The sequence below is a fragment of the Puntigrus tetrazona genome, chromosome 23, assembly GCF_018831695.1.
Source record: "Puntigrus tetrazona isolate hp1 chromosome 23, ASM1883169v1, whole genome shotgun sequence".
NCBI lineage: Eukaryota > Metazoa > Chordata > Actinopteri > Cypriniformes > Cyprinidae > Puntigrus > Puntigrus tetrazona.
This window is the reverse complement of record NC_056721.1, coordinates 5,547,794-5,569,665: the sequence shown is the minus strand read 5'-3', so window position 1 is coordinate 5,569,665 and position 21,872 is coordinate 5,547,794.

Sequence of the window (21,872 nt, the reverse complement as noted above, 5' to 3'; positions counted from 1 at the left end):
GTTGCTGCTATTATGGCCAGGCAGCCTCTTGAATGAAGAGGCATTTTTGTAATATTGCATCATGCAGAGTTTGGCTCTATTGCCATTATGATTATGAATTACTCTACTTCAGCAGTTTGATGTTAGGTTGATGAGCATATAGAGGCACTCCGGACGGTTCAAATCGCTATCTCGGTCTTGTCTGAAGGAGTCCAGCTGGACTCAGAGACGCTCAGAACTACAGGATGATTTCAGCTGATGTAATGTCTGATTTCAGGAAAACCCGAGCAGAAATGTCTCCAAATGTCTCCTTGAGAACGTCTGCTTTGAAATCCCATTTTAACCTGTGAAAAAAGCGCTGGAACAAACACGCTCTTTGGATGGCTCTCGAAGCACGATCCGTGCTTACGTCTGCAGCTTCAGTCCTTTACCTCAAACACAGTCGAAAGACATTTAATGGATGATAAACATTTAGGCGAAGCTCAGGACAACACAGCAACGGTGATCATGACTTTTCGACGGCATCGGCAAATAACATCCAATCAAACCAGAAGGTCGAAATGACTTTGTGAACAGGAACATTTGCCTGAAGTGGGTTTATTTACTGTATGTTAAATGGAACCAGCACCGCATACTGACCACGTTAGACGCATATGAAGTGTTCGGGAAGCAGCTGTGCGGGAGAAGAACACACTGCCGCTTTGATGTCTCGCTGTTTTTCACTCAGGCGATCGTCTTCATTAATCCCGACTTAACACAAAACACATTGTACTAACAGTATTGTTACGTGCTCGAGCGCATGCATTTTAGGCATTTGTTGCATCTCTGAATGTTATATTTTCTCCTAAACGCTAAATGGCGAGAAAAGCTTTCCTTCGATTCCAAACAGGCTTTCGTTGTCAAAAATGTGCAACTGATGTAATAACTCTCCGATAGACGACGGATAATCAACTTTATAAGGCGTAAATGAGTGCACTAGGACTTCTAAATGCTAAACAGATCTCTATTATTACCCGGCACTGAGGAATATATTTCATTTTTATTATTCAGGGGTGTTATTCTGTTGCCAAATCTTATATAGTTACTGTAATGTAAAATTGTAAACTTTTGTCATATAACAAATAAGTTAACATATAACATATATATTTATTTATCTACTTTTTTTCTCTCATTTTCAAAAAAATTACATGGCCACAGAAAGGCCATGTAAAGGATATGCGTATATTAAGGTGTTCAACCTGCCTATGCATATTTTTTTCTGTCCGACACGTCCCATTAAAATGCCATTGAAATGAGCTAAAGAATCAGTGACTCACACCCCTGAAGGATTCAGAAATTCACTGATGTCACAGAAATGGAAAGTGATGCATAACGTTCAGCCGATAAGAATGCATTAGAAGAGTAGAGACTAGTTTGTGGTTCTGTGGTTGGCTGATGCACCCCCAAGCTATTTTAAGTCTATAGACTGATTAACCATTACAGTGAACGTCAAGAGAGGTCAAACGTACAGCTTAGTGTTTAGAATTGCACCGCTGTAAAACTCATGCGGTTAAACATCTTGGACAACCGACTGTCATTGGCTTTTAAAATCTCAGCGCAAAAATCTTAACAAGCCTATAAAGCGAGGGAATGAAACCATTTTTGGTGCATGTAGCACGGCTGACTTTGGAGGATGATAAAAGGAAATCCTGACAATCCATCCTTCATAGAAAGGTGAAAAGTGGATGGAGAATTTCTCAGTTGTAAGAAAGAAATGTTACGCGATATTACGAGGAATTTCGCTTTTCGTTTCTAAACTCAAAAGCAAATTGCTCTCACAAAATGTAATTATGCATCACTTGTAAACCATTTATTATGTTATCATTAACAATTGGATGGATGTGTGTGAGCAGTGAACAGTTATAGATCACACAATTGATTTTATGACCTAAGCGATTTTATGAGGCTAAGCGTTTCCCATCAATCATCATGTTCACAAACTAATGTGCTCTAAACGGGTGTAATGATGAAGAAAGCTTAATTAATTAAGATACCAAATCAAATTATGATTTTACATTTCATTTGGCAGTAAAACTTAAAGTTGTTTCAATACAGAAATAAGTATATGTACAGTGTATTTTGTAAAACGACTGATGATAATTAGAAGCAAAATTCTCATATTTTAAGAACTACTAAAAAGACCATGTCATTTTCAAATGACAAAGTATTAAAAAGCTCCAAAATGTATATTAAAAAACTATATGAAACATAAAACCTATATTTTTATGAATCTAAAATGTTTGTCCCATTAGGTGATCAAAAGTTCTACACACAACACTCCAAAAAAAGGACTGTCAACCATCAATAACTGTTATGAGAAGAAGAGGGAAGAGCATCATTAGAAATCACAATCATTTATGAAGGATGTGGACATTCAGTCAAGTGTTGTATGTTTGATATTTATGTTCAGCAAAAAAAAAAAAGATCAAATATGTGAAAAAGCAACTCAATTTAAAAAATGAAACTTTCATCAATTCTATATCCGCTTACATGCAAAGTATGTATTTTTGATGATCAAAGAGTGAATGAAGAGATCAGTCTCTGCTGAGATTCAGCTCATCTGTGTCGTTTTTTCACCTTTCTCTTCAAACTATACCATAGACTCCACATGGGCTTCAGGTCAGGCATGTTGACCGGCCAATCAAGCACAGGGATATCATGGACAGCAGGGCACAAGTGGTTTTGTCACTGTGGGCAGGTGCTACAGTCAGCAAATGAAAGCAAAAAGTGAATCTCCAAAATCACCAGATAGAAGGCATTGAGTTTTGACCTGATGAAACACAATCAAAAGTCAATGCAGCCTTCTACCAGTTCTCCAGTGTGTAGCTCTTTTACTGAAGATGAGCGTGGAGACTCCAGCTTCAGTCCACTCCTTGTGAAACTCTTTGAATTGGCTTTTGCTTGGCAGTATTCTCAAGCTTGAGGTCATCCCTGTCTCTTGAACACCTTTTTTCCTACCCACTTCTCTTCCTTCCAGTCAACTTTGCATTTTATATGCTTTGATACAGAACTCTGTTAACAGTCAGCCCTTTCAGTAACAACCTTCGGTGAATTAACCTCTTTGTTGAGGATGTCAATGATTGTCTTCTGGACTATTGCCAAGTCAGCAGTCTCTCCATTATTGTGGTTTCAGAGAACAAGAGATACCCAGAATGTATTCTTTAGGGATGGTCATATTGGCAATATGATTTATTTAGTTATTGTTTTTTGAGATGCACCTATGAATCAAACCTTCATTGGTGATTTTTATTGACTGAAAAATGGAACATTAAAACTACCAACTATGGAGTGTGTATCAGGACATCTGGTATTTGAAGTACTGAAGTGTTCACTCCCTTTTTCTCTCTTTGTCTTTTTATTTATTCAATCAAATGAGTTGTTCTACAGACAGTGAAAAGGGAATCAACAACAATAATTTCCAGATCCAATCTATTAGATTATCATCTTTATGTTTTCTTCTCGCCCACATCATTCACATCTACCTGTATTATTACCTACGCTCATAGCGCTGTTTAGTCTTGTGTCAAAATCTGATGTTATCTCTTCTGTTCCTTCCTGCATATCTCATCTCTCCCCCTTTCCATCGACTTTGTAAACCTATTGCCCTTCCTTTCATTTCCATCTTTCCAAAATCGTTTTTTCACTTTTCCCCCCAGTCCTTGCTTACTAATGCTCTTTATTCATTTGTTTTAAGATCGCTATGAAATCAATGAGATTACTTTTGTCCTTTGCAATATGCTATTTCATTTCCACTGATACCCATATCCCTTAAGAAAAAGTGTCAGGGGCAACCCATTACAAGTAAAACAAGTTGTATAATCAGATTGCTTTTTCTAGTAAGTAGTAAAAGGAGTATCAGATTTCATTACAGTCAAATGCAAACATAAATACATGTTAACACACATGATATATGTATTTGATCCTATTTTATTAACTACAGGTGCATCTGAATAAATTAGAATGTCATTCTAAAAGTTCATTTATTTTAGTAATTCAACTCAAATTGTGAAACTTGTGTATTATATACTCGTGTAAATCAGATAATCAGTTCAAAACACCTGCAAAAGTTTCCTGAGCCTTCAAAATGGTCTGGAGGAGAGGTGGAGAAGCACACAGCTAAAGTAGCTTGAAGTCCAGTTTTAAGTTTCCACAGTCTGTGATGATTTGCAGTGCAATGTCATCTGTTGGTGTTGGTCCATTGTGTGTGTTTTTTTTAAATCCAACATCACTGAAATTCACCCATTTACCAAGAAATTCTGGAGCAGTTCATGCTTTCTTCTGATGACCAGATTTTTGAATATGCTGATTTAATTTTACAGCAGGATTTGGCACTTGCCCACACTGCCAAAAGCACCAAAAGTTGACCATGTCCATGGTGTTGGTGCGCTTCACTGTCCAGCATACTCACCAGACCTTTGGTATTGTCAAGAGGAAAATTAAAAACAAGAGATGAAAAAATACAGACGAGCTGAAGACCACTGTCAAAGAAATCTGGTCTTCCACCCCAGCAGTGCCACAAACTGATCACCTCCATGCCGCACCGAATTGAGGCAGTAATTGAAGCAAACAGAGCTCCAACCAAGTGTTGAGTACATGTACAGTAAATTAACATCCTGTCCAGAAAGCCAACAATTCAATAAAAATATTTTTAATTGGTCTTATAAAGTATTCTGTCTGTGTGCACTGAATTTATTTATTTAATACACAAGTTTCACAATTTGAGTTGAATTACTGAAATAAATCATATACTTTTCCACAACATTCTAATTTATTGAGATGTATTCTGTAATGTCTTTACTGGTGACTTTTGATCTTTCAATCCAACTATAAGAATGGGCAAAATGCCCATAAAATATGGGCTAATGCATTTGAAGAAAAAATGTGACAAAAATGTAACTTGTTATTTTAAAAACATAAAAGCAAGCCCAGTCCAGATAGATGTTTTATTTTAATGGTGTAGCACAATACTGTAATGCATTACTTTAAAAATAATTTCCCCAACAATTTTCAGAAAACAATGGAGTTGTTGGTTAGTTTAAGATTACCTTAAATGTCCTTTTTGGAGCAAGAAACTTTTGGACCACTTTGACAAACTATTAACCTATTTTTCCAGCTATTTTCTGAACGATGTTGCTTGGGCACTTTCCCATTGAAAATGAGTAACAAATCTTAATCTGTGTGATTAAGATTGGTCATGGAAACTTCGCCTGGTTGTCCGTTGTGCCTGGCAAAAATTCCTAAAAAATTTGTCCATCAGCCTAAGGGTATGGACAAAAGCAGTTAAAGATTCTTTAATATACTGTATCTGCTCTTGCATGTTTTTCAGTTTGGAGCAGCATGAAAGTTCATAAATAAAGACGGTTTTAATTTTATGTGAATTATTCATTAAAGAAACAAGAAAGGAACTAATGAGGTCACAGCCGAATAGCAAATGATCAAGGAGTTTAAAAAAGTTGAAGATTATGGGGGCTTGTTTGGACTGAATAGAATACCTGTTGTCCAAATCCTCCTCAGCAAGCAATTGTCCATAATTCAGTGTCTCGCTGAAGTCTTTGATGCTGCTGATTTTATCCCAGTCATCAAAACCCAGTGAGTGTGAGAATAAAGCTCAGCCAGTAGAATAGAGAGTCGTGGTGTGGAACCACTCAAAGCAATTACTGTTAAAGTTCATGTGTTCCATAAAGTCTGCGTGAAAATGCTGACTGAGGTCATGTAGTACAACAAGCCATTTTCTCTCCTCACTACAGAGACAAAGGAAATATTAATATTAAGTAGAAACAGACTGTAGAGGTTTTTGCGTAGCCATTATTTGTGGTGGGAATATAAAACCCACAGTAGACTTCAATTCCTGTATGATGTGTGACTGCTTAATTTCAGGACAGAGTGACTCAGGAGTTCTGTAGCTTTCCCTTGCTGATCTCCCACGTGGAGACCAGAACAATTACCGATGGAAACCTAAGAGAAATTACTTGTGGGCATGTGGAAAGGAGCATGTATCATGCTTTGAACCACAAGAACGTAAATGGTTATGATTGTGATGTCAATAGCGTGGCAAGTATTTGTCTATCCCTTTCGGTTAGAGTTCCAGAACTCTCATTTCACTTGTGTGTGGCAAGCACCGTACTCTGTTTTGGCTCGTAGCTTCACACTTATAGCCAGTCAAGATAAGTTGGACACCAAAGCAATGTTATGCTTATTAAACCCAAGTACAATGACAATTTGGTTTAACCAAGTCCTCCTCTCTCAGGTAACTTTGACCATATTTCAGATATTCAGGCAAGTTATCAAGTGGTATGTTGAAATACCCAAAGCTCTGTTGTTTTGGGCCAGCACGACTGTTTTGGGAATTGTCAGTCTGTGTTTTTCTTACAAAACAATAATGATTATTATGGCCTTATTGCTTGAATACAGTGGATGTGTGTTTCTTTTTAATGGTAAAATTTCTTCTTCTTTTTCACATAACCCACACTGGATATTCCACTGTTTCACATCATGTCCTGTAAATATGAATCAGACAGTGATCTCATTCTGGAAAATTGTTACAGTAATTGAATAAATTGGAGATTTTGTGACAGTTATGGAATTGCTTTAGGAGTTTAAAGGAAGATATAATCAATAATTGGCTCTAGTATATTTGGATACTGTATCGTTGGATATCTTGTCAAACTGATTGGATGTGTTTAATAAATTAGAACTGGAATTCTGAGAAGAGTAAATGTCATGAACCTACAAAGTACAGTTGAAAAAGACTGAGAAGTTGGGCAAGATTTCTGGTAGAATTGGTGCATGACGATTACAACTGGGTTAAGCAAATGCAATTAAATCGTAATCCAGAAGCATGTTTATCCAATATCTAAAAAGTGAGTGTTTGGATAGATATAAATGATTTTTACATTTAATATTAGATATTTTTAAGACTCAAATTGTAAATATTAAAATAAATGTTCTGGGAATAGACAATGAACTGATGAGAGTAATCACAAGAATTATTCAAAATATAATATCAAGCAAATTTGGATGTTCTTATATTTGTGTTCAAAAAGACTTGGCCTGACTTCTGATTTGACTTGGCCTACTTTTTGATGCAAAGCATCATTTCAGGGAAAAAGATTCTTCTCTAACTCTTAGGAGAAGCCAACTTAGATGTATTTAGGAGTGTAATCTTGCTCAATCAGCCTCTAAAATCCAGGATCACTAGACTGATTCTCTAGTCTTGGTGTCAAGAACTGCTTTCTGATCATCCCCGGTCTTGCTAGAACTCAAGCAATGCTTTTCCATGACGCCACAAAGACTCAAACAAAAGCCATCTGCCTCTCACATTGCTCTGGCAGAGATCATTGAAGTCTGAGTGGACAGTTTATGGCTCATGCAGTGAGGGGCAGAGAAACAGACAGAAAGGAAGAGATGTTTCACTTAGAATGGTGTCCTAAAGGGAGAAACAAGAAACTTCCCCTCAAAAAAAAAAAAAAAAAAAAAAAAAACTGCCTTCACCTCGTCCCGAAGCCTGTCCTGTTTTTCCTCCCATTGAAGTCATTTCCCCCAAGAGCTAACGATTGGCAAAACAGATGCTGCTCTGAACATCCGAACTTCATATCTCAGTAATTTTTCAGCAGAGCTTCATATGTCATTGTTCATGCACCAGTTGATACAAATTCAAGAGACAAGACACACAATGGTGCTAAAGCAGCTAATAAGGCTGACATTTCCAAACCACATAGACACTTAGGCTTTTCATCTGCCAAAGATGTGGTGACTGTTTGTGGGGATACTAAGCGGTGCAATATATTTTGCCCTGTACATCATCAATCGTGCTGTGTTTATGTCAATGATCAATTTGATCATTTTGCTCTTAAATTAAGTCCGAACCTTCAAGTAAAGCCTTCCAGTTAAGCAGGTGTTTTGCTATCATTTTTAAACAACCAGGAAATTAAATTTTTAAACGCAAACACCACTCTGGTTGGCTGAGGACATTAGATGGTGTTTCAAAATAACTTGAGCACACTTCCAATGTAAATATGTTAAGTCATTTTAAATATCTTCTATTAAGTTGTAATTACTATACATAACACTATCAACAGATGCGTTTATAATCTCTATGCGTCTCTATGTGGAATGTGTCTCTATGTATTCCTTTTAAGGTTTATGCAAAGTTCACAATGCTGATAGTTTGCTCCATGGCGAGATCTGGGCAAGGTCTGCGTATTAGGCTTATTTACAGTCTGAGTGTCACATCTCTGGACTCTTTGTTTATGTTTTTGTCCCGTGCCATGTGCTCCCTGTGCCCTGCCTTCCCTCCGTGTTAATTATGTTATTGTCATCAGCTGTGTCTCGTCAATTACCCGTGTATTTAAGTCCTGTCTTTTCAGTTCTGTTGGTCCGAGCGTCAAGGTCCCTACCCGATGTCTACACCCGTGTTTATCCTGCCTGCCTGTTCTACCTACCTACCTACCTGCCTGCCTGCCTTTATATCTTTATTTTGTCATTTTTGAGATTAAACCCATTTAAGTTTATTTTATCTCGTTGTGTGCTCTCGTGCTTACCACACAACCGTGACAGAACGCTTCGGACCTACAAAAAGTAAATAGCGGCGTATTTTCCCCTTTTTTTTTTTTTTTTTGCCATGTTTGCCCAGTTTAAGGACCCAAACTTCTCATCCGCCTGCTGGAGCAGGGGATTGCTCTCTCGAGGACTACACCGAACTGTTCCTCGAACTGGCCAACGACTCGCTACCCGGACTGCTCTGCTCGAACTCTATTTCAGCGGACTTAACACCTCCAGCCAAGCGCAGCTGTCCGGGAGCGGTCCTCGAGAGAGCCTCGCCTTGGCGTCGTCGAGTGGGTGCTGGTGTCCTGCAAATCAACCATGATGGTTGCGCCTGAGGACAACGACACCAGCCCCACTCCAGATCCAGAGCCCAACTCATCCCTTCACCGCATGGTCGAGCCCCCAGCCTGAGCCCACTGCTGACACGGGCGGAGTCGCAGCGTGACCACGGACCCATCGTCACAGAGAGCGACAGAGCCGTGGAGCGTAACAGGACCCGAGCCGATATCGCCAGACCAGGTGCGCGAGCCAGCAACGGAGCTCCCCGCGGTGGAGACAGCCGATCATGAGGAGAGCGCGAGTGGAGCTCCCGCCCACTACACATCGGCTGAGGATGAGCTGATCATCCACCTGGGGCTGCTGGATCTGCAAAGGAGCTGGATGATGTAGACTTGGACTTGGACTTAGACTGGGCACCTCCCTGTATCCTGAGTTCCTGTTCCCGCTCAGCTACCCAGTAAGCCCGCTGGTTCCGCCCAGCCGTCCCGTTAGCCCGCTGGTTCCGCCCCAGCCGTCCCGCTAGCTCGCTGGTTCCGCCAGCCGTCCCGCTAGCTCGCTGGTTCCGCCCAGCCTTCCCGTTAGCTCGCTGGTTCCGCCCAGCCTTCCCGTTAGCTCGCTGGTTCCGCCCAGCCTTCCCTGCTAGCTTCGCTGGTTCCGCCCAGCCGTCCCGTTAGCTCGCTGGTTCCGCCCCAGCCGCCCCGTTAGCTCGCTGGTTCCGCCCAGCCGTCCCGTTAGCTCGCTGGTTCCGCCCAGCCGCCCCGCGTTAGCTCGCTGGTTCGCCCAGCCGTCCGTTCCTGTGCCCGCGCCACGTGCGCTCTGTCCCGCTTTCTGTGCCCGCCACGCGCTTCTGTGTCCGTTCCTGTGCCCGCGCCACGTGGCGCTCTGTCGTTCCAGTGCCCGCGCCACGCGGCGCCTGTCCCGTTCAGTGCCCGCGCCACACGCGCGCTCTGTCCCGTTCCAGTGCCCGCGCCACGTGCGCTCTGTCCCGTTCCAGTGCCCGCGCCACGTCGCGCTCTGTCCCGTTCAGTGCCCGCGCGCCCGTGCGCTCCGTCCCGTTCAGTGCCCGCGCCGCGGCGCTCCGGCCCCGTTCAGTGCCCGCGCTTCGCGGCGCTTCTCCGTCCCGTTCCAGTGCCCGCGCTTCAGGCTAGGCGCTCCGCCCCGTTCCTGTGCCTGCGCGCTCCGTCCGTTCCTGTGCTCGCGCCCGTCGCGCTCCGTCCCGTTCCTGTGCCCCGCGCCCGTGCGCTCCGTCCCTGTTCCTGTGCCCGCGCCCTGCGCGCTTCCTCCAGTGCCGCCTCAAGTTTTCCCACCTCCCACCTTGCCACACCACGCCGATGGATCCCAGCAGCCCCTGCGCTCATCCTCAGCTCACCATCCGGAGCTCGCCACGGGTCTGCCGGTCTCCATCGCCGCCGAGGGTGAAGGATCCCTCGCCTCGCCGCCCTGCCTCCGAGACCCAGACTCCTCCTCGGCTCGTAGACCCGCCGGCTCCCCTGGGCTCCTAGCTCCCTCCTCTCACACCGTGGTCCGCCAGTCCACCAGCTCCACCAGGCTCCATCGTCCTCCGGCTCCGCCTTGGTCTGTCGTCGACCATCCGTCGCCTCGGGATTCCTCTCCTCAGGCCGCCTCGTCCTCCCACCGGCTCTGTCAGGCTCCTCCTTCCTCCGGCTTCACCTCAGTCCTCAGTCGCTCTGGCTCCGCCGCGTCCTTCCCGTCCCCGTCTCGCATCAGTCGCCAAAGCCTGCGGCGCCGCCTTGGACCTCCAGCGCCCGACGGCGTCTCCCTGGCTCTTCGGCTCTCGTCTCCACCTCAGTCTCTCCTCCACCTGCTCCGCTGGTTGCCGGTCGGCCCTCCATGGAGAAGATGGCTGCTCCTCCTCCATGGCTCCTCCCTCCGCTGGCTCCACTTTGACCACCATAACTGGGCTCTGGATCTCCTCCTGCTCCGGACTCCTATCTCCTTCCTGGCTCCTCCCTCCGTCGGCTCCACCTTGGACCACCATAACTGGGCTCTGGATCTCCTCCTGCTCCGGACTCCTCCTGTCTCTCCCTGGCTCCTCCCTCCGTCTACACCTCCTTGGACCCTTCTGCCTTCTGCCTGCTACCCACTCCTGGGGATCCGTCCTCCACCACAACCTCCTCCCAAGACCCGGTATCCCCAAATCTTAGTCATTTGGTTTTTGTTTGTTTTGTTTGTTACCCTTTAGGTGCGAGGGGGCGCACCTTCCGGGAGGGGGTAATGTCACATCTCTGGACTCTTTGTTTATGTTTTTGTCCCGTGCCATGTGCTCCCTGTGCCCTGCCTTCCCTCCGTGTTAATTATGTTATTGTCATCAGCTGTGTCTCGTCAATTACCCCGTGTATTTAAGTCCTGTCTTTTCAGTTCTGTTGGTCCGAAGCGCCAAGGTCCCTACCCGATGTCTACACCCGTGTTTATCCTGCCTGCCTGTTCTACCTACCTACCTACCTGCCTGCCTGCCTTTATATCTTTATTTTGTCATTTTTGAGATTAAACCCATTTAAGTTTATTTTATCTCGTTGTGTGCTCTCGTGCTTACCACACAACCGTGACACTGAGCGTGTGGGATTGGGGATTGCTTCTGTGAGTGTTTTTTCAACAGAATATTCTCCAGAGGGTTTCCCTGGTTCAGTTCTCTTGCCCTTAGGGAATGTCACATACAGCAGAAAGTCAAAACTTCTTTATGACAGAATGAGTCACCCTCTTCCCCAAAGCACTGGTAGCACAATGCCACATAGAATTCCTGGGCATTTACTAAGGGTGGAGTAAGGTTGTGTAATCATTTATATTTTTCAGCTTGTCTATGCCCATCACAGATATCAGAGCAATAATAAAAGTAGTAGGTAATTTTCTGTTCATGGTTAGCTACAGCTTCTCTAACTATTTCCTTCACACTTGGTTGACAGAATGTGACAATTATTAACAGAGAGCTAATTTTCAATGAAGGCCACTAGAGGCCACACTTTTGAGTGTTGTTTTTTTATTGACATTAGCTCCTGTTCAGTAGTCTCACACAGCTAGACCTTCACATTGATGGCTTAAGGTCTGGAATACTTGGCAGCATTCAATGGCCAAGACCCACCAATGAGGCAGTTTTAACCAACATGTCAAACAACCAATCCCAGTTTGTTTGGTTTCAGGGAAAAGAAAAGGAGTGGTTTAAAAATTTTAGTCGTTGAACAGAAACGTTTGGGAGTCGTTGAGCAAGTAAGGTAAAATAAAGCGTATTATAAGACAATGAACGTGTTTTGATTTTTTGTCTTTTGCATGTATATCAACCTGTTGTTTCAGGTCCTAAAACCAAAATATTAACCTTTTATAATCCAAATCAGCTGCACTTTAAGAATATATGCCTTATTTTTTGATTGTCAAGTCCAAATTGGGTGGATTACAGTTCGGGGGCAGTATGCTCTACTGTGATATCACTGTCTTAAGTGAAGAATTTAGGATTATTCAATTGCACTTTTCAATGCTCTCAACCTGCATCAGAGGTGTTACATTTTGGCTAAATATGTGGTTGAGTTCCAGACATTGGCTGCACAGCCACAAGCACCACAACTTTTCCCTCCTTTCTATTAAACACTTCTGGGAATTTTGAAGATTAAGTTGCCAGTTTCTGAAAGCCTTATTGACAGCCATCTGTCTTGACAACCAGATAAGAAAGCAATTTCAAGTAAGGTACTTCACACGAGACCAAGCCCAGACATCCCTAGTCACCGAACCAACCCTAATGCAATAGGAAGGACTAATTCAGAGTAAGAGCAAAAGATGAGGTCAAACAGATTATTCATGTGCTTCCTGCCCAGAGTTGCTGGAGGAAGCCAAAATTCATCCAATTGTCTGAGACTAGGAACTATTAGTCCTATTAGTTCACGCACACAGTTTTTCTGCACATTTTGAGGTATAGCACCAGAAATAAATTAAGGAAACTCCAAACTTGTAAGTTTTTGTGCTCACCTGAGGTGTTTTTGACTTATGCAAAAAAAGGTTTGGAGATGTCAATGTCAATTTACAGAATAAATTCCTCCGTGAGCATTAAAAAGTCATGCGACTTTACACAATGGGACAGCTTAATCCTGATTAGACTGGTCTCGTCCCACTGCATCTGAAATGTTGTTATTTTCATCTGAAATGCTAGAGCAAAGTCTGTCATCAAATTATTTCTCTATTACTGACTCCCAGAACTGTCTTTTCATGACTGCATTACCAAACAGCAGATATCCGCTTTTCAAGAGTAATGACCACATTTACTTGATCTGCTCACTACGACGTGCAATAAATGTATCATATATGAAAATAATTATATTAATTGACTTGTCCTTCTGTACTTAATAATAGGAAGTTTGAGTTTATCAGTTTTTGTTCTCTTTGACTCATTGGATGGAAAAGATGTTTAATTGCAAATGTTTTATGCTGCATTTCAACTTTGGATGGAAACTACTGTTTCAATGTTATATCATGGAGTCAAGAAGAACATCTCTTATGCTAACATATTTATTTGTATTTATTTGCTCAAGGTAACTCAATTTCCACTGCCTGAAAGAACTACATTAGACGGAAGTTAGAGAAACCCATAATGTCACATCTTTCCAACTCTGCATAAACCAACACTTAACAAGTCTTAAAAGAGCCAGTCTTTCTACGTCATTCACTCTCCAGATTTCCAACTCATTATTTTCTTGGCGGATCTAACACAATCATCAGTTTGACTGGCCTGGTGTAAATGTTATAAGATGGAGTAAGAGTAGTCACAACATATCACTGTAAAATTGTCTGAATTCGTTCTTTTCGTTCCTAATGTGCAGCAGCCTCTTTCGGGCCTCCATGAGTCTACCATCCTCGGCCACTTGAGAGCACTTGCACACTACAGGAAGTAAGTGCGCAAGACTGTCCCAGGTCTTCGAAATGCAGTGCCCATTGTGCATCATGTTCTGGATATAAATTGTGAGATTTCTTGCACAAAAACATCCCGTTTCGCAAGCAATGGCAGAAGAGCCGTTCGACGATTCCCCTTGATTCCGTTCCACAGTTCCTACGTACTTTTGTATTGATTGCCTTCGTCTCCTTGCATCACACACGACATAATTTAATGTATTATATTGAAGCTTTTTATTTTTGAAGATAAGGTGTGAGAGATATGTGTAAGAGTACAACAGATTTGTTTTTCATTCAGCTTCACAAATATTCAGTTCATTCCGATTTAGCATCGCGTTTGGTGTGAGCAGATCATGATGTTAATGTTATGGTATGTCTGATTTGAGCAGAGATTTGTCTGAATGCTCACTGCTTTGTTGGAGATGCAATGATTCAGCTCTTTCATTTTTAAAACCACATGGCTGGGTTTATAGTCCAACTGCTTGAGTTGATTTGAACTGTTTCTGACAGTCATATGCATTTTTCCTATTGTTCTCTTTTTTTAACAAGGGACCAACAGTTTTGCTGAACTTCTGCCTCTCACATACACTCACTCAAAAACATGTACATTTTAATATGACTGGTGTGTGTGTGTGTGTTTGTGTGTGTGTGTGTTTAACCCTGCACCTCCTTGCATAAGCATTTCCAGATCTAAAGTCATTCCAGCTGTGAACCTTCATACAGGATGGCTGTTTTCACAAGTGGAGCTCTATGATCTGCTTCCAAATCAGTTCTGAATTCAAACAAGTCTCTTCTTTTGTACCTTCTAAATAACTATTTTGATCTGTTATCTGTGACCCGTGTAACAAGTTGGGGCTTATGCTTTCTTTGTGTTGCTATGCTGTTGGCAAATTACCTGTTCCTGTTGTTTTACATGATCAAGTACAGCTTAGCATTGTGGGCAGGGTAAATTAACGCCACAAAAGCTAAATGCAAATAAAAATGGATTTAGTAAGGAAATTACTCACCAGGAGTCGGGAATTATGATATAATTCAATTTAACACGACGGCTTTACTTAAATTATGATGACGACTGTTGTGATTTTACAGTGTTAAATAATAACCATAACTTGATCACACATACAGGAATATTTCTCACTTGAGAAATAGAATCATAATCATAAATAGAATCAAATTAAGATATTTTTGATGAAATCTGAGAGCTTCCTGATTGTGCAAAGATGGACTACCATGATCAAGACCCAAAACGCGTAAGCAAATACATTGTTAAAATGTGACATTTGACGTAATCGTACTTTTACGAAGCCACAAGAATACTTTTTGTGTCCAAAGAAAACCAAATGAACAACTGATGCTTCAGTCCAATTTGCTGAACTGGTTTATTCAGTTCACTAAAAAGATCTGGATTACAGGTAATAATGTTGTAAATAAAGTTCAGTTTCTTGCACAAACTGACTGTGAGACCTCAATATATCGTCAAGAGCCATTGATATTAATTTTGTGGTCATTGATATGCGTTTTGACTCTAAAAGTGACATAAAAACTGCTGACCACGGTTTTAACTAAAAATCTTCTTCACTGTCACCTACAACGACCAGGGTGACTAAATCAACAGCAGATTAATCGAAGTATCCTTTTAATATGTAACGCAGAGGTGTCAAACTGGAGGGGCAGAACACTGTATAGTTTAGATGCAACCCTTATTAAACACACCTGATCCAGCCAATCAAGTCATTTAGGCTCATTCGAAAACTGCATGGTATGTGTGTTTGCGCAAGGTTGGAACTGAACTGTGCAGGGCCGCGGCCCTCCAGGAGCCGAGTTTGACACCCCTGACGCAATGCAATATCAAATAACACACTTCAGAATGCTATGTGTGCTTCAGTATGCTACTCGACAGATCATCGATAGACATTTTGGAGATGTTCGCGCCGCCTGAAATAAATGAAAAAAATGAAATGAGTGAGTAGTCTGAATCAGACGTGAGATAAACCATCGGGATTTCTCCGTTCTCCCCGATAGCAGGTGTGGCAAAGTAAACAAAGCCTCAGACAAATCTCACTTTAATGGTTTTCACGGTTGTTGAAGCATGTTAGGCTGCACGCTGCCCATGAAGCACATGTAAAACCGTTAAACTGCTTGGTTTTTTTTCATACATTGTCAGAAATAAAGGTTGCCATTTCAAAAGGTACACTTTTGCAGCTATTAGGTTCAAATATGTACACATTAAGTACTAATATGTACCTTTAAGGTCACAAAATGGACCCTTTAGGTACAAATATGTACCTTTTGAAAAGGTACCGCCTGGCTTTTTGTACCTTTACTTTGAGAGTGTACTTTACCATACCAAAAGCTGTCAAAACAAAGAGATGGAAGTAAAGGTCTGGTCATTTTCCATTCGTATTTTGAACATTTTCCATCGTCAAAAACAGAAGAAGCAGATGATTATGAGGCCTGCTTTTTTCTTGGCAAGAGCCCAAAGAGCAAATTCACCCAAGATGCCACTGGATTTTTTACAAGGATGCTTTTTTGTTGTTAGCTTTTGCATTCATTGTTGACAAGAATGTTATTGATGCTGTCGCTTTGTTTGCAGTTGTTATTGTCATATATAAATAAAGCTAAGGGAACGAGACCCCAAAGATTGCACCTTAAAAACAATGACTCAGATCCAGACAGGCTCATGGAATGGAAAATCCCATCTTCTTCTAAACTGTTTCCAACATATTCTACACACAAACAGTCAGAGCGCATTAACGTCACATTTAGATGTGCCTGCTGGTGGAATATAAGAGGAATAATAGTCTCATGGAGAAATATCTGCTGAGAAACAATCGATGTGCACTGAAAAATCTCAATATTATAAAAAGAAAGTCTTGAGATTGAATGATTCATTAATTCATTCAGTTGGTGAAAAATGAGTCAATTTATTTAACGTCATTTTCAAAGTCTCTTTGATTTATGAATGGAAATAAAAGTGGATCCATTCCATTCCATTGTTTTCCATTCCATTCCATAAAGGGATAATTCACTCTGAAACAGCGGAAGCAAGCGCCTCATATCATTTGGACATAGTGGTGTTTAAGAGGTAAAAACAATATAAAAACTCTTGTTTTCTCACACAAACTGCTCTTTTCATGTCTTAGGCCATCAATGTATCATTATGATGGGGTATGGTTTAATTACGCTGTGTGACGCGCTTCAGGCGTAGTCATATATATATATATAAATATATCTTATCTGTATTCTCGTGATTCGCACTCACCCATTGGGTAACGCTGGCATGTCTTGTGTTCGGATCTTTTGTCTATTCGATACTGTAAAGTCGAAAACAATCACATATTCAGCTTAATGTATTCTCTGCAGTTTGACAGTGCTTTTTCCACTGAGGAGGAATTTCACACTGTATTTTTAATAGCACATTTTACTCCTTTATTCTAAATGCATGAATATTCTGCATTGAAAAAGTTGGCTTTAAAAACAGCATTATTCCTCCGACGGCAAAAATTAGGTAGTGGGTAAATCAGTGATGGCACCACGCACAGTATTGAATGAGAACTCCCTATTTGCCTCGCAGGACTTGTGGGCTGACTCGGCATTTGAGGAATGCGCTCTAATTGCTGTCACTTTGACTCGGCTTGTCTGTTCTGAAGCAGTTAAATATGCCAAAACCCCTGTATGTGACGCAGAGCTTATCGCTTAATAACTGCTAATAACTACTGTGATTCACAATTCACGGTATACTATCATTTTAAAGAATGAGGATTCATAATTGGCTCTGTCAGTAAAGTGCTGCCTACTTGAATAAACTAACTTCATTGTTGTACTGTGTTGACTCCATGGCAACCAAAAACACAAGATCGAGTTTTATTTCCGCCGCAATTGTTTGTGGTTACCTTCAAAAGCATGCAGAAATGTCATTTCTAGATGTCACACAGCGCAACATCCATGGCTCATTTTTTTTGGTTATGGAAATATACTTTCCATTCGTTTTCTCCATAGGGATTTTAGAACCAACTCCGAGATAAATCGCAACGCTGCTACCTTTCTAATAAATCGAAAGCTAAATAAGTAAGGGAAACTTCAAAAAAGTACAATATAAAAATACAAGCCGTATAGCATTGATTAAATGAATAGAATAGGATTGTTGTTGTCTTTGTTGCATTGGTTTATTCTGCTTAATCCTTCTATCCGGCAGTGTCTGGAGAGCAGGCGAGTGTATGAAGAGCTGGATGGGTGTGTGGAGGAGGGTGTTTGCTCTCTGCTGCCGGCCTTGGCGGGACAATAGCGAGCTTCTGAAGCGCAGAGTGGTGGGATGAAGAAGATGAGGAGTCAATGAGTGAAGAGGAGGCAGCGATATGTCAGCTCTTGACCCAGCCATGAGTGTAGGAGGCCTGGCTCTCATTGACACAGCACAGCCCAGGACTGCAACATGGGCTAATTATTTTTTGCTACAGTTTCCTGTTTGACTGTTTACTTGCTATTTGACTTGATGAGATGACATGTGACATCTCAGTATTAAACTATCCCATATTAGCAAACCATTTGTTGATTTCTCTGAAAAGTAATGAGAAATTAGACTGTGAAGATACGGTAAGGTAACACTAAACCACTGAAACTGCATTAAATTAACTTTAAATTGATGGAAAATTAACATTACTCAATCACATCATCTGCTTTATCATTCACTGGATGGGTGACAAGACCATTCAAACTCTTTTTAACTTGAACTTATTCATTTTTTTATGCGTTATTTTATAGCAAAACGTTTCCGATCATGATTTGAAACCATAACAGGCATATGGTATTTTCTAACAAATAAATACATATTCCCAGTTTGTATTTAATTTTATTTAATTTTATTTTATTTCACAGCTATTTGAGCCAAATGCTGAATTAAACCTATATTTCACTTTTTTTCTTCTTTACTCACAATAATCTCATATATTTTTAAGTTACTCTTAAGCGCCCTGCTTCTTTATAAAGAAAGAAAGCTATGGCGTATGTGTAATTATTAGCTTGTGCATTTTTCTGCATGACACTTCAAAATGCATCACTCACCAAACAACAAAACAAAGAAATTTTAATATCTATCTATCCGCCTGTCTGCCTGTCTATTTATTTATTTATTCATTTATGCTTGTTTTTACTAGGAAGAATCAGACAGCACTGTTTCTCACGCCACGCCACGGGATGTCTGTCAAGCATATCTGCAGAGGAACCATATAAAGGCCGGAATATATCAGAAGAATTGAACGCTGCAAGTAAAAGATAACGCCGTTGCTTAGAGAGCTATCTACATCTTTTTGCATTTTCGCTCGCTCATCCACAGAGGAGTTTCTTTCACAGTCAATCGTGACATCAGAGCCGAGAAGGAATTGCAGGAGATGTGATCGAGCGTGAAAGACCTTCATCATGGACTCATCTTTTTCTCAGAATCTTCCTTTCGTTGCCTTCAGCTCTCCGGGCACAGAGCCAGCACATGGAAGCCATAAACATGAAAAACACCTTGGGCCTCTCCTCTGCAGTGCTCCTTGAATCAGAGGGCTTGTGCCTCCACGCCCATTGACGTTACAAACCGCTCTAACCTCAGCCAGTGACTCCACCTCATGGCTCCTACAGGAGTTACAGTATTTGACTACAATCAGTGTCTTGCTAGGGTAAACCCCTAGAAAGAACTCCAGGCTCGAGAGAGTAAAGATGACTGGCAGGTTGTCAAATTTGCACGCTCGACTACATAGTGAAAAAGGGCGCATTCAAGATCACATACCTGAAGACTTTAATGTGCATCGCCCACATCATTCGGGAAAACCCGTCCAACCACTTCCATTAACCACAACCCTCATCGCAGTCAATATAGTACATACTCTTGTGGTACAGCAGTTAAGTGGATGATAAGGCTTTGGACAATAAAGCTTCTGTGTATTAAATCTCCATCCATGTTTTAATAGACCATGTGCATGTAAGTTCAGTTCCACCCTCCACTAGTCCCACTGGTCAAATTTCACATTGAGCTTTTGGGTCCAAACCACGGTATTGCAAAAGATGCAAAGAATTTAAGCTGCTCTCTGGGGCTATTTATTTGGAGACATTCTGCTGTGAGAAGTGCATTAAACTATAACGCAAAACATGCAAATTAAATATCATCAATAGTGGTTCATTTTTTGAAAATAATGCATTTATAACTGTGACTCGTGATTTGAATTAATGGTTAATGCACGCCCATTTACTTTAGCTCAAACAGTAAAGCTAGCAAAAGAGGGTTTGGGAATGTAATGTATGTACACTTTAATGCAACTGTAATCATTGTTGCATAAAAGCATCTGCCGAATGTAACCAACCGAACTCTAAAAAATACATTTGGGTCTAAATGTTCTAACGTGAAGCCATTAGATTACAAAAAAAGCCACATGGGAGTGTCAGATTGGGTCGAGAATGCTATAAAATAAATACTGTGTGTTTTGCCATCTTGGGTCCATTATTATGGAGACAGGCCTTGCAATGCCTGGACGGGTAAAGAATTTGGGTTATCAAAGTTAAGTACTATATCATTGCCAAAGCAATCCTGACTGAATCTTCAACCCCAGCTGGTGCACTACACACAGTTATGTCTTCGGCAGAACTGAAATACAACAACACTTGACCTTTGCTGTCTCCTACCTCTCCAGCCGTGAACCAGTCAGAAGGGTTAAGAGGTCTGGGGTGTCTCCCGGGTCACATTCCAACTCAACACTGGTCTTGTAAGGGCAGTCCCTGACAATGCAATTGACATGTCTTTGAAGAACTATTAGGCCAGAAGAGTTCCCTTACACTGCCATAGTCAGACTATACATAAAGACATGTGGCTATACCAGCTTTCTTTAATCGCTTGTATATTTGTGTCTAATTGACTTAAACTCTGAGCGTTTCAAAGTCTCAGAGGACAGTATCTTTAGTGTCATGTTTTCAATAGCACCATACGTATTTCCGCCTACATCAAGTCTACACCAGACATTACCATTGTCATGTAGCACCACGCCACAACGGCTTAGAGGCTGTCTACACTAAATAAGTCAAATCAAAAATTATAAATGGATTTGTAAGCATGTTGAGTACATTATACATAAAAAGAGGCAACATTTTGTTTTCACCACATCTAGTGTAGACCACTAGAAACAAGCTTGAACAGCAAACACAAGCAAATCACTTTAGAGAGGTTTTAACAGGGTTGAAGTGTTTGAAATTTGAAAACGCACTGCAGTAAAATGAATCGCTAAATAAAGTTTCAAGCGTGCTTTGCACTGAGTGGCATGCGAATATTTGAACATTGTTTTCACTAAAGTCAGAGAGCTGCAGGAAAGACACAGTGGTAAAATGAGATGAGACCCTCTGTTATGATATATGAGTGGACTGGCCCAGTTCAAAGCTGGGTGTGTTGGGTATCAAATTGCATTATATATGCTTTTAAGTTCAATACCCAACAGGACATGAATAAAACAATGGAACCACTGGACGAACTTTAATTTGAAGAGATGTACATTTCTGTGTGGGAATTTCCCATCAAAATTATTAATGCCAGGTTTTTGGTCGCTGTGAGAAAACTCCTCATGTCATACTCACTTAGTGCAGTCGGCCAAGTGCCCTTCCTGTGAGCGTAATTCTTCTTTAAATTCAATTCAACTCAGGGCCTCTGAACTATAGCTGGAGCCCCAATTGAAGCGGTTCCATCTGCTGGCTTTCATTCTCCATCGTGGTTTTGTTTGTGGGAGTTGTACTAAAAAAGAAACGTCATTTCTGTCATTCCTTTATTCTGTCTCTCGTTTTCTGCATCTGCAATACAGCCGTCTCACATTTTCTTATGCAAATACCGAGGCGCTATGCGTTTCTAGAGCAAAACGGATCGTGACTGAATGACTCAAGAAAAGAGTTTGCAACAACTATTGAGGTAAGTAATTCCAACGATGACTAACAGGACTAGGAAATGTCAAGATCTGAATGGCTAATACGGGCCAAGCAAATCACAGCAGTGAATCATTTTGTGAACGGGGCCTTAACAAAGCTCCACTTTCCTGTTACTCTCAGCTCTACGCAACGGATTCTGCAGCCTATAGACGTGGATTAGAGAAAGGAGGGGCAGAGAGGAGGAAAGGGGAGGCACTAGGACC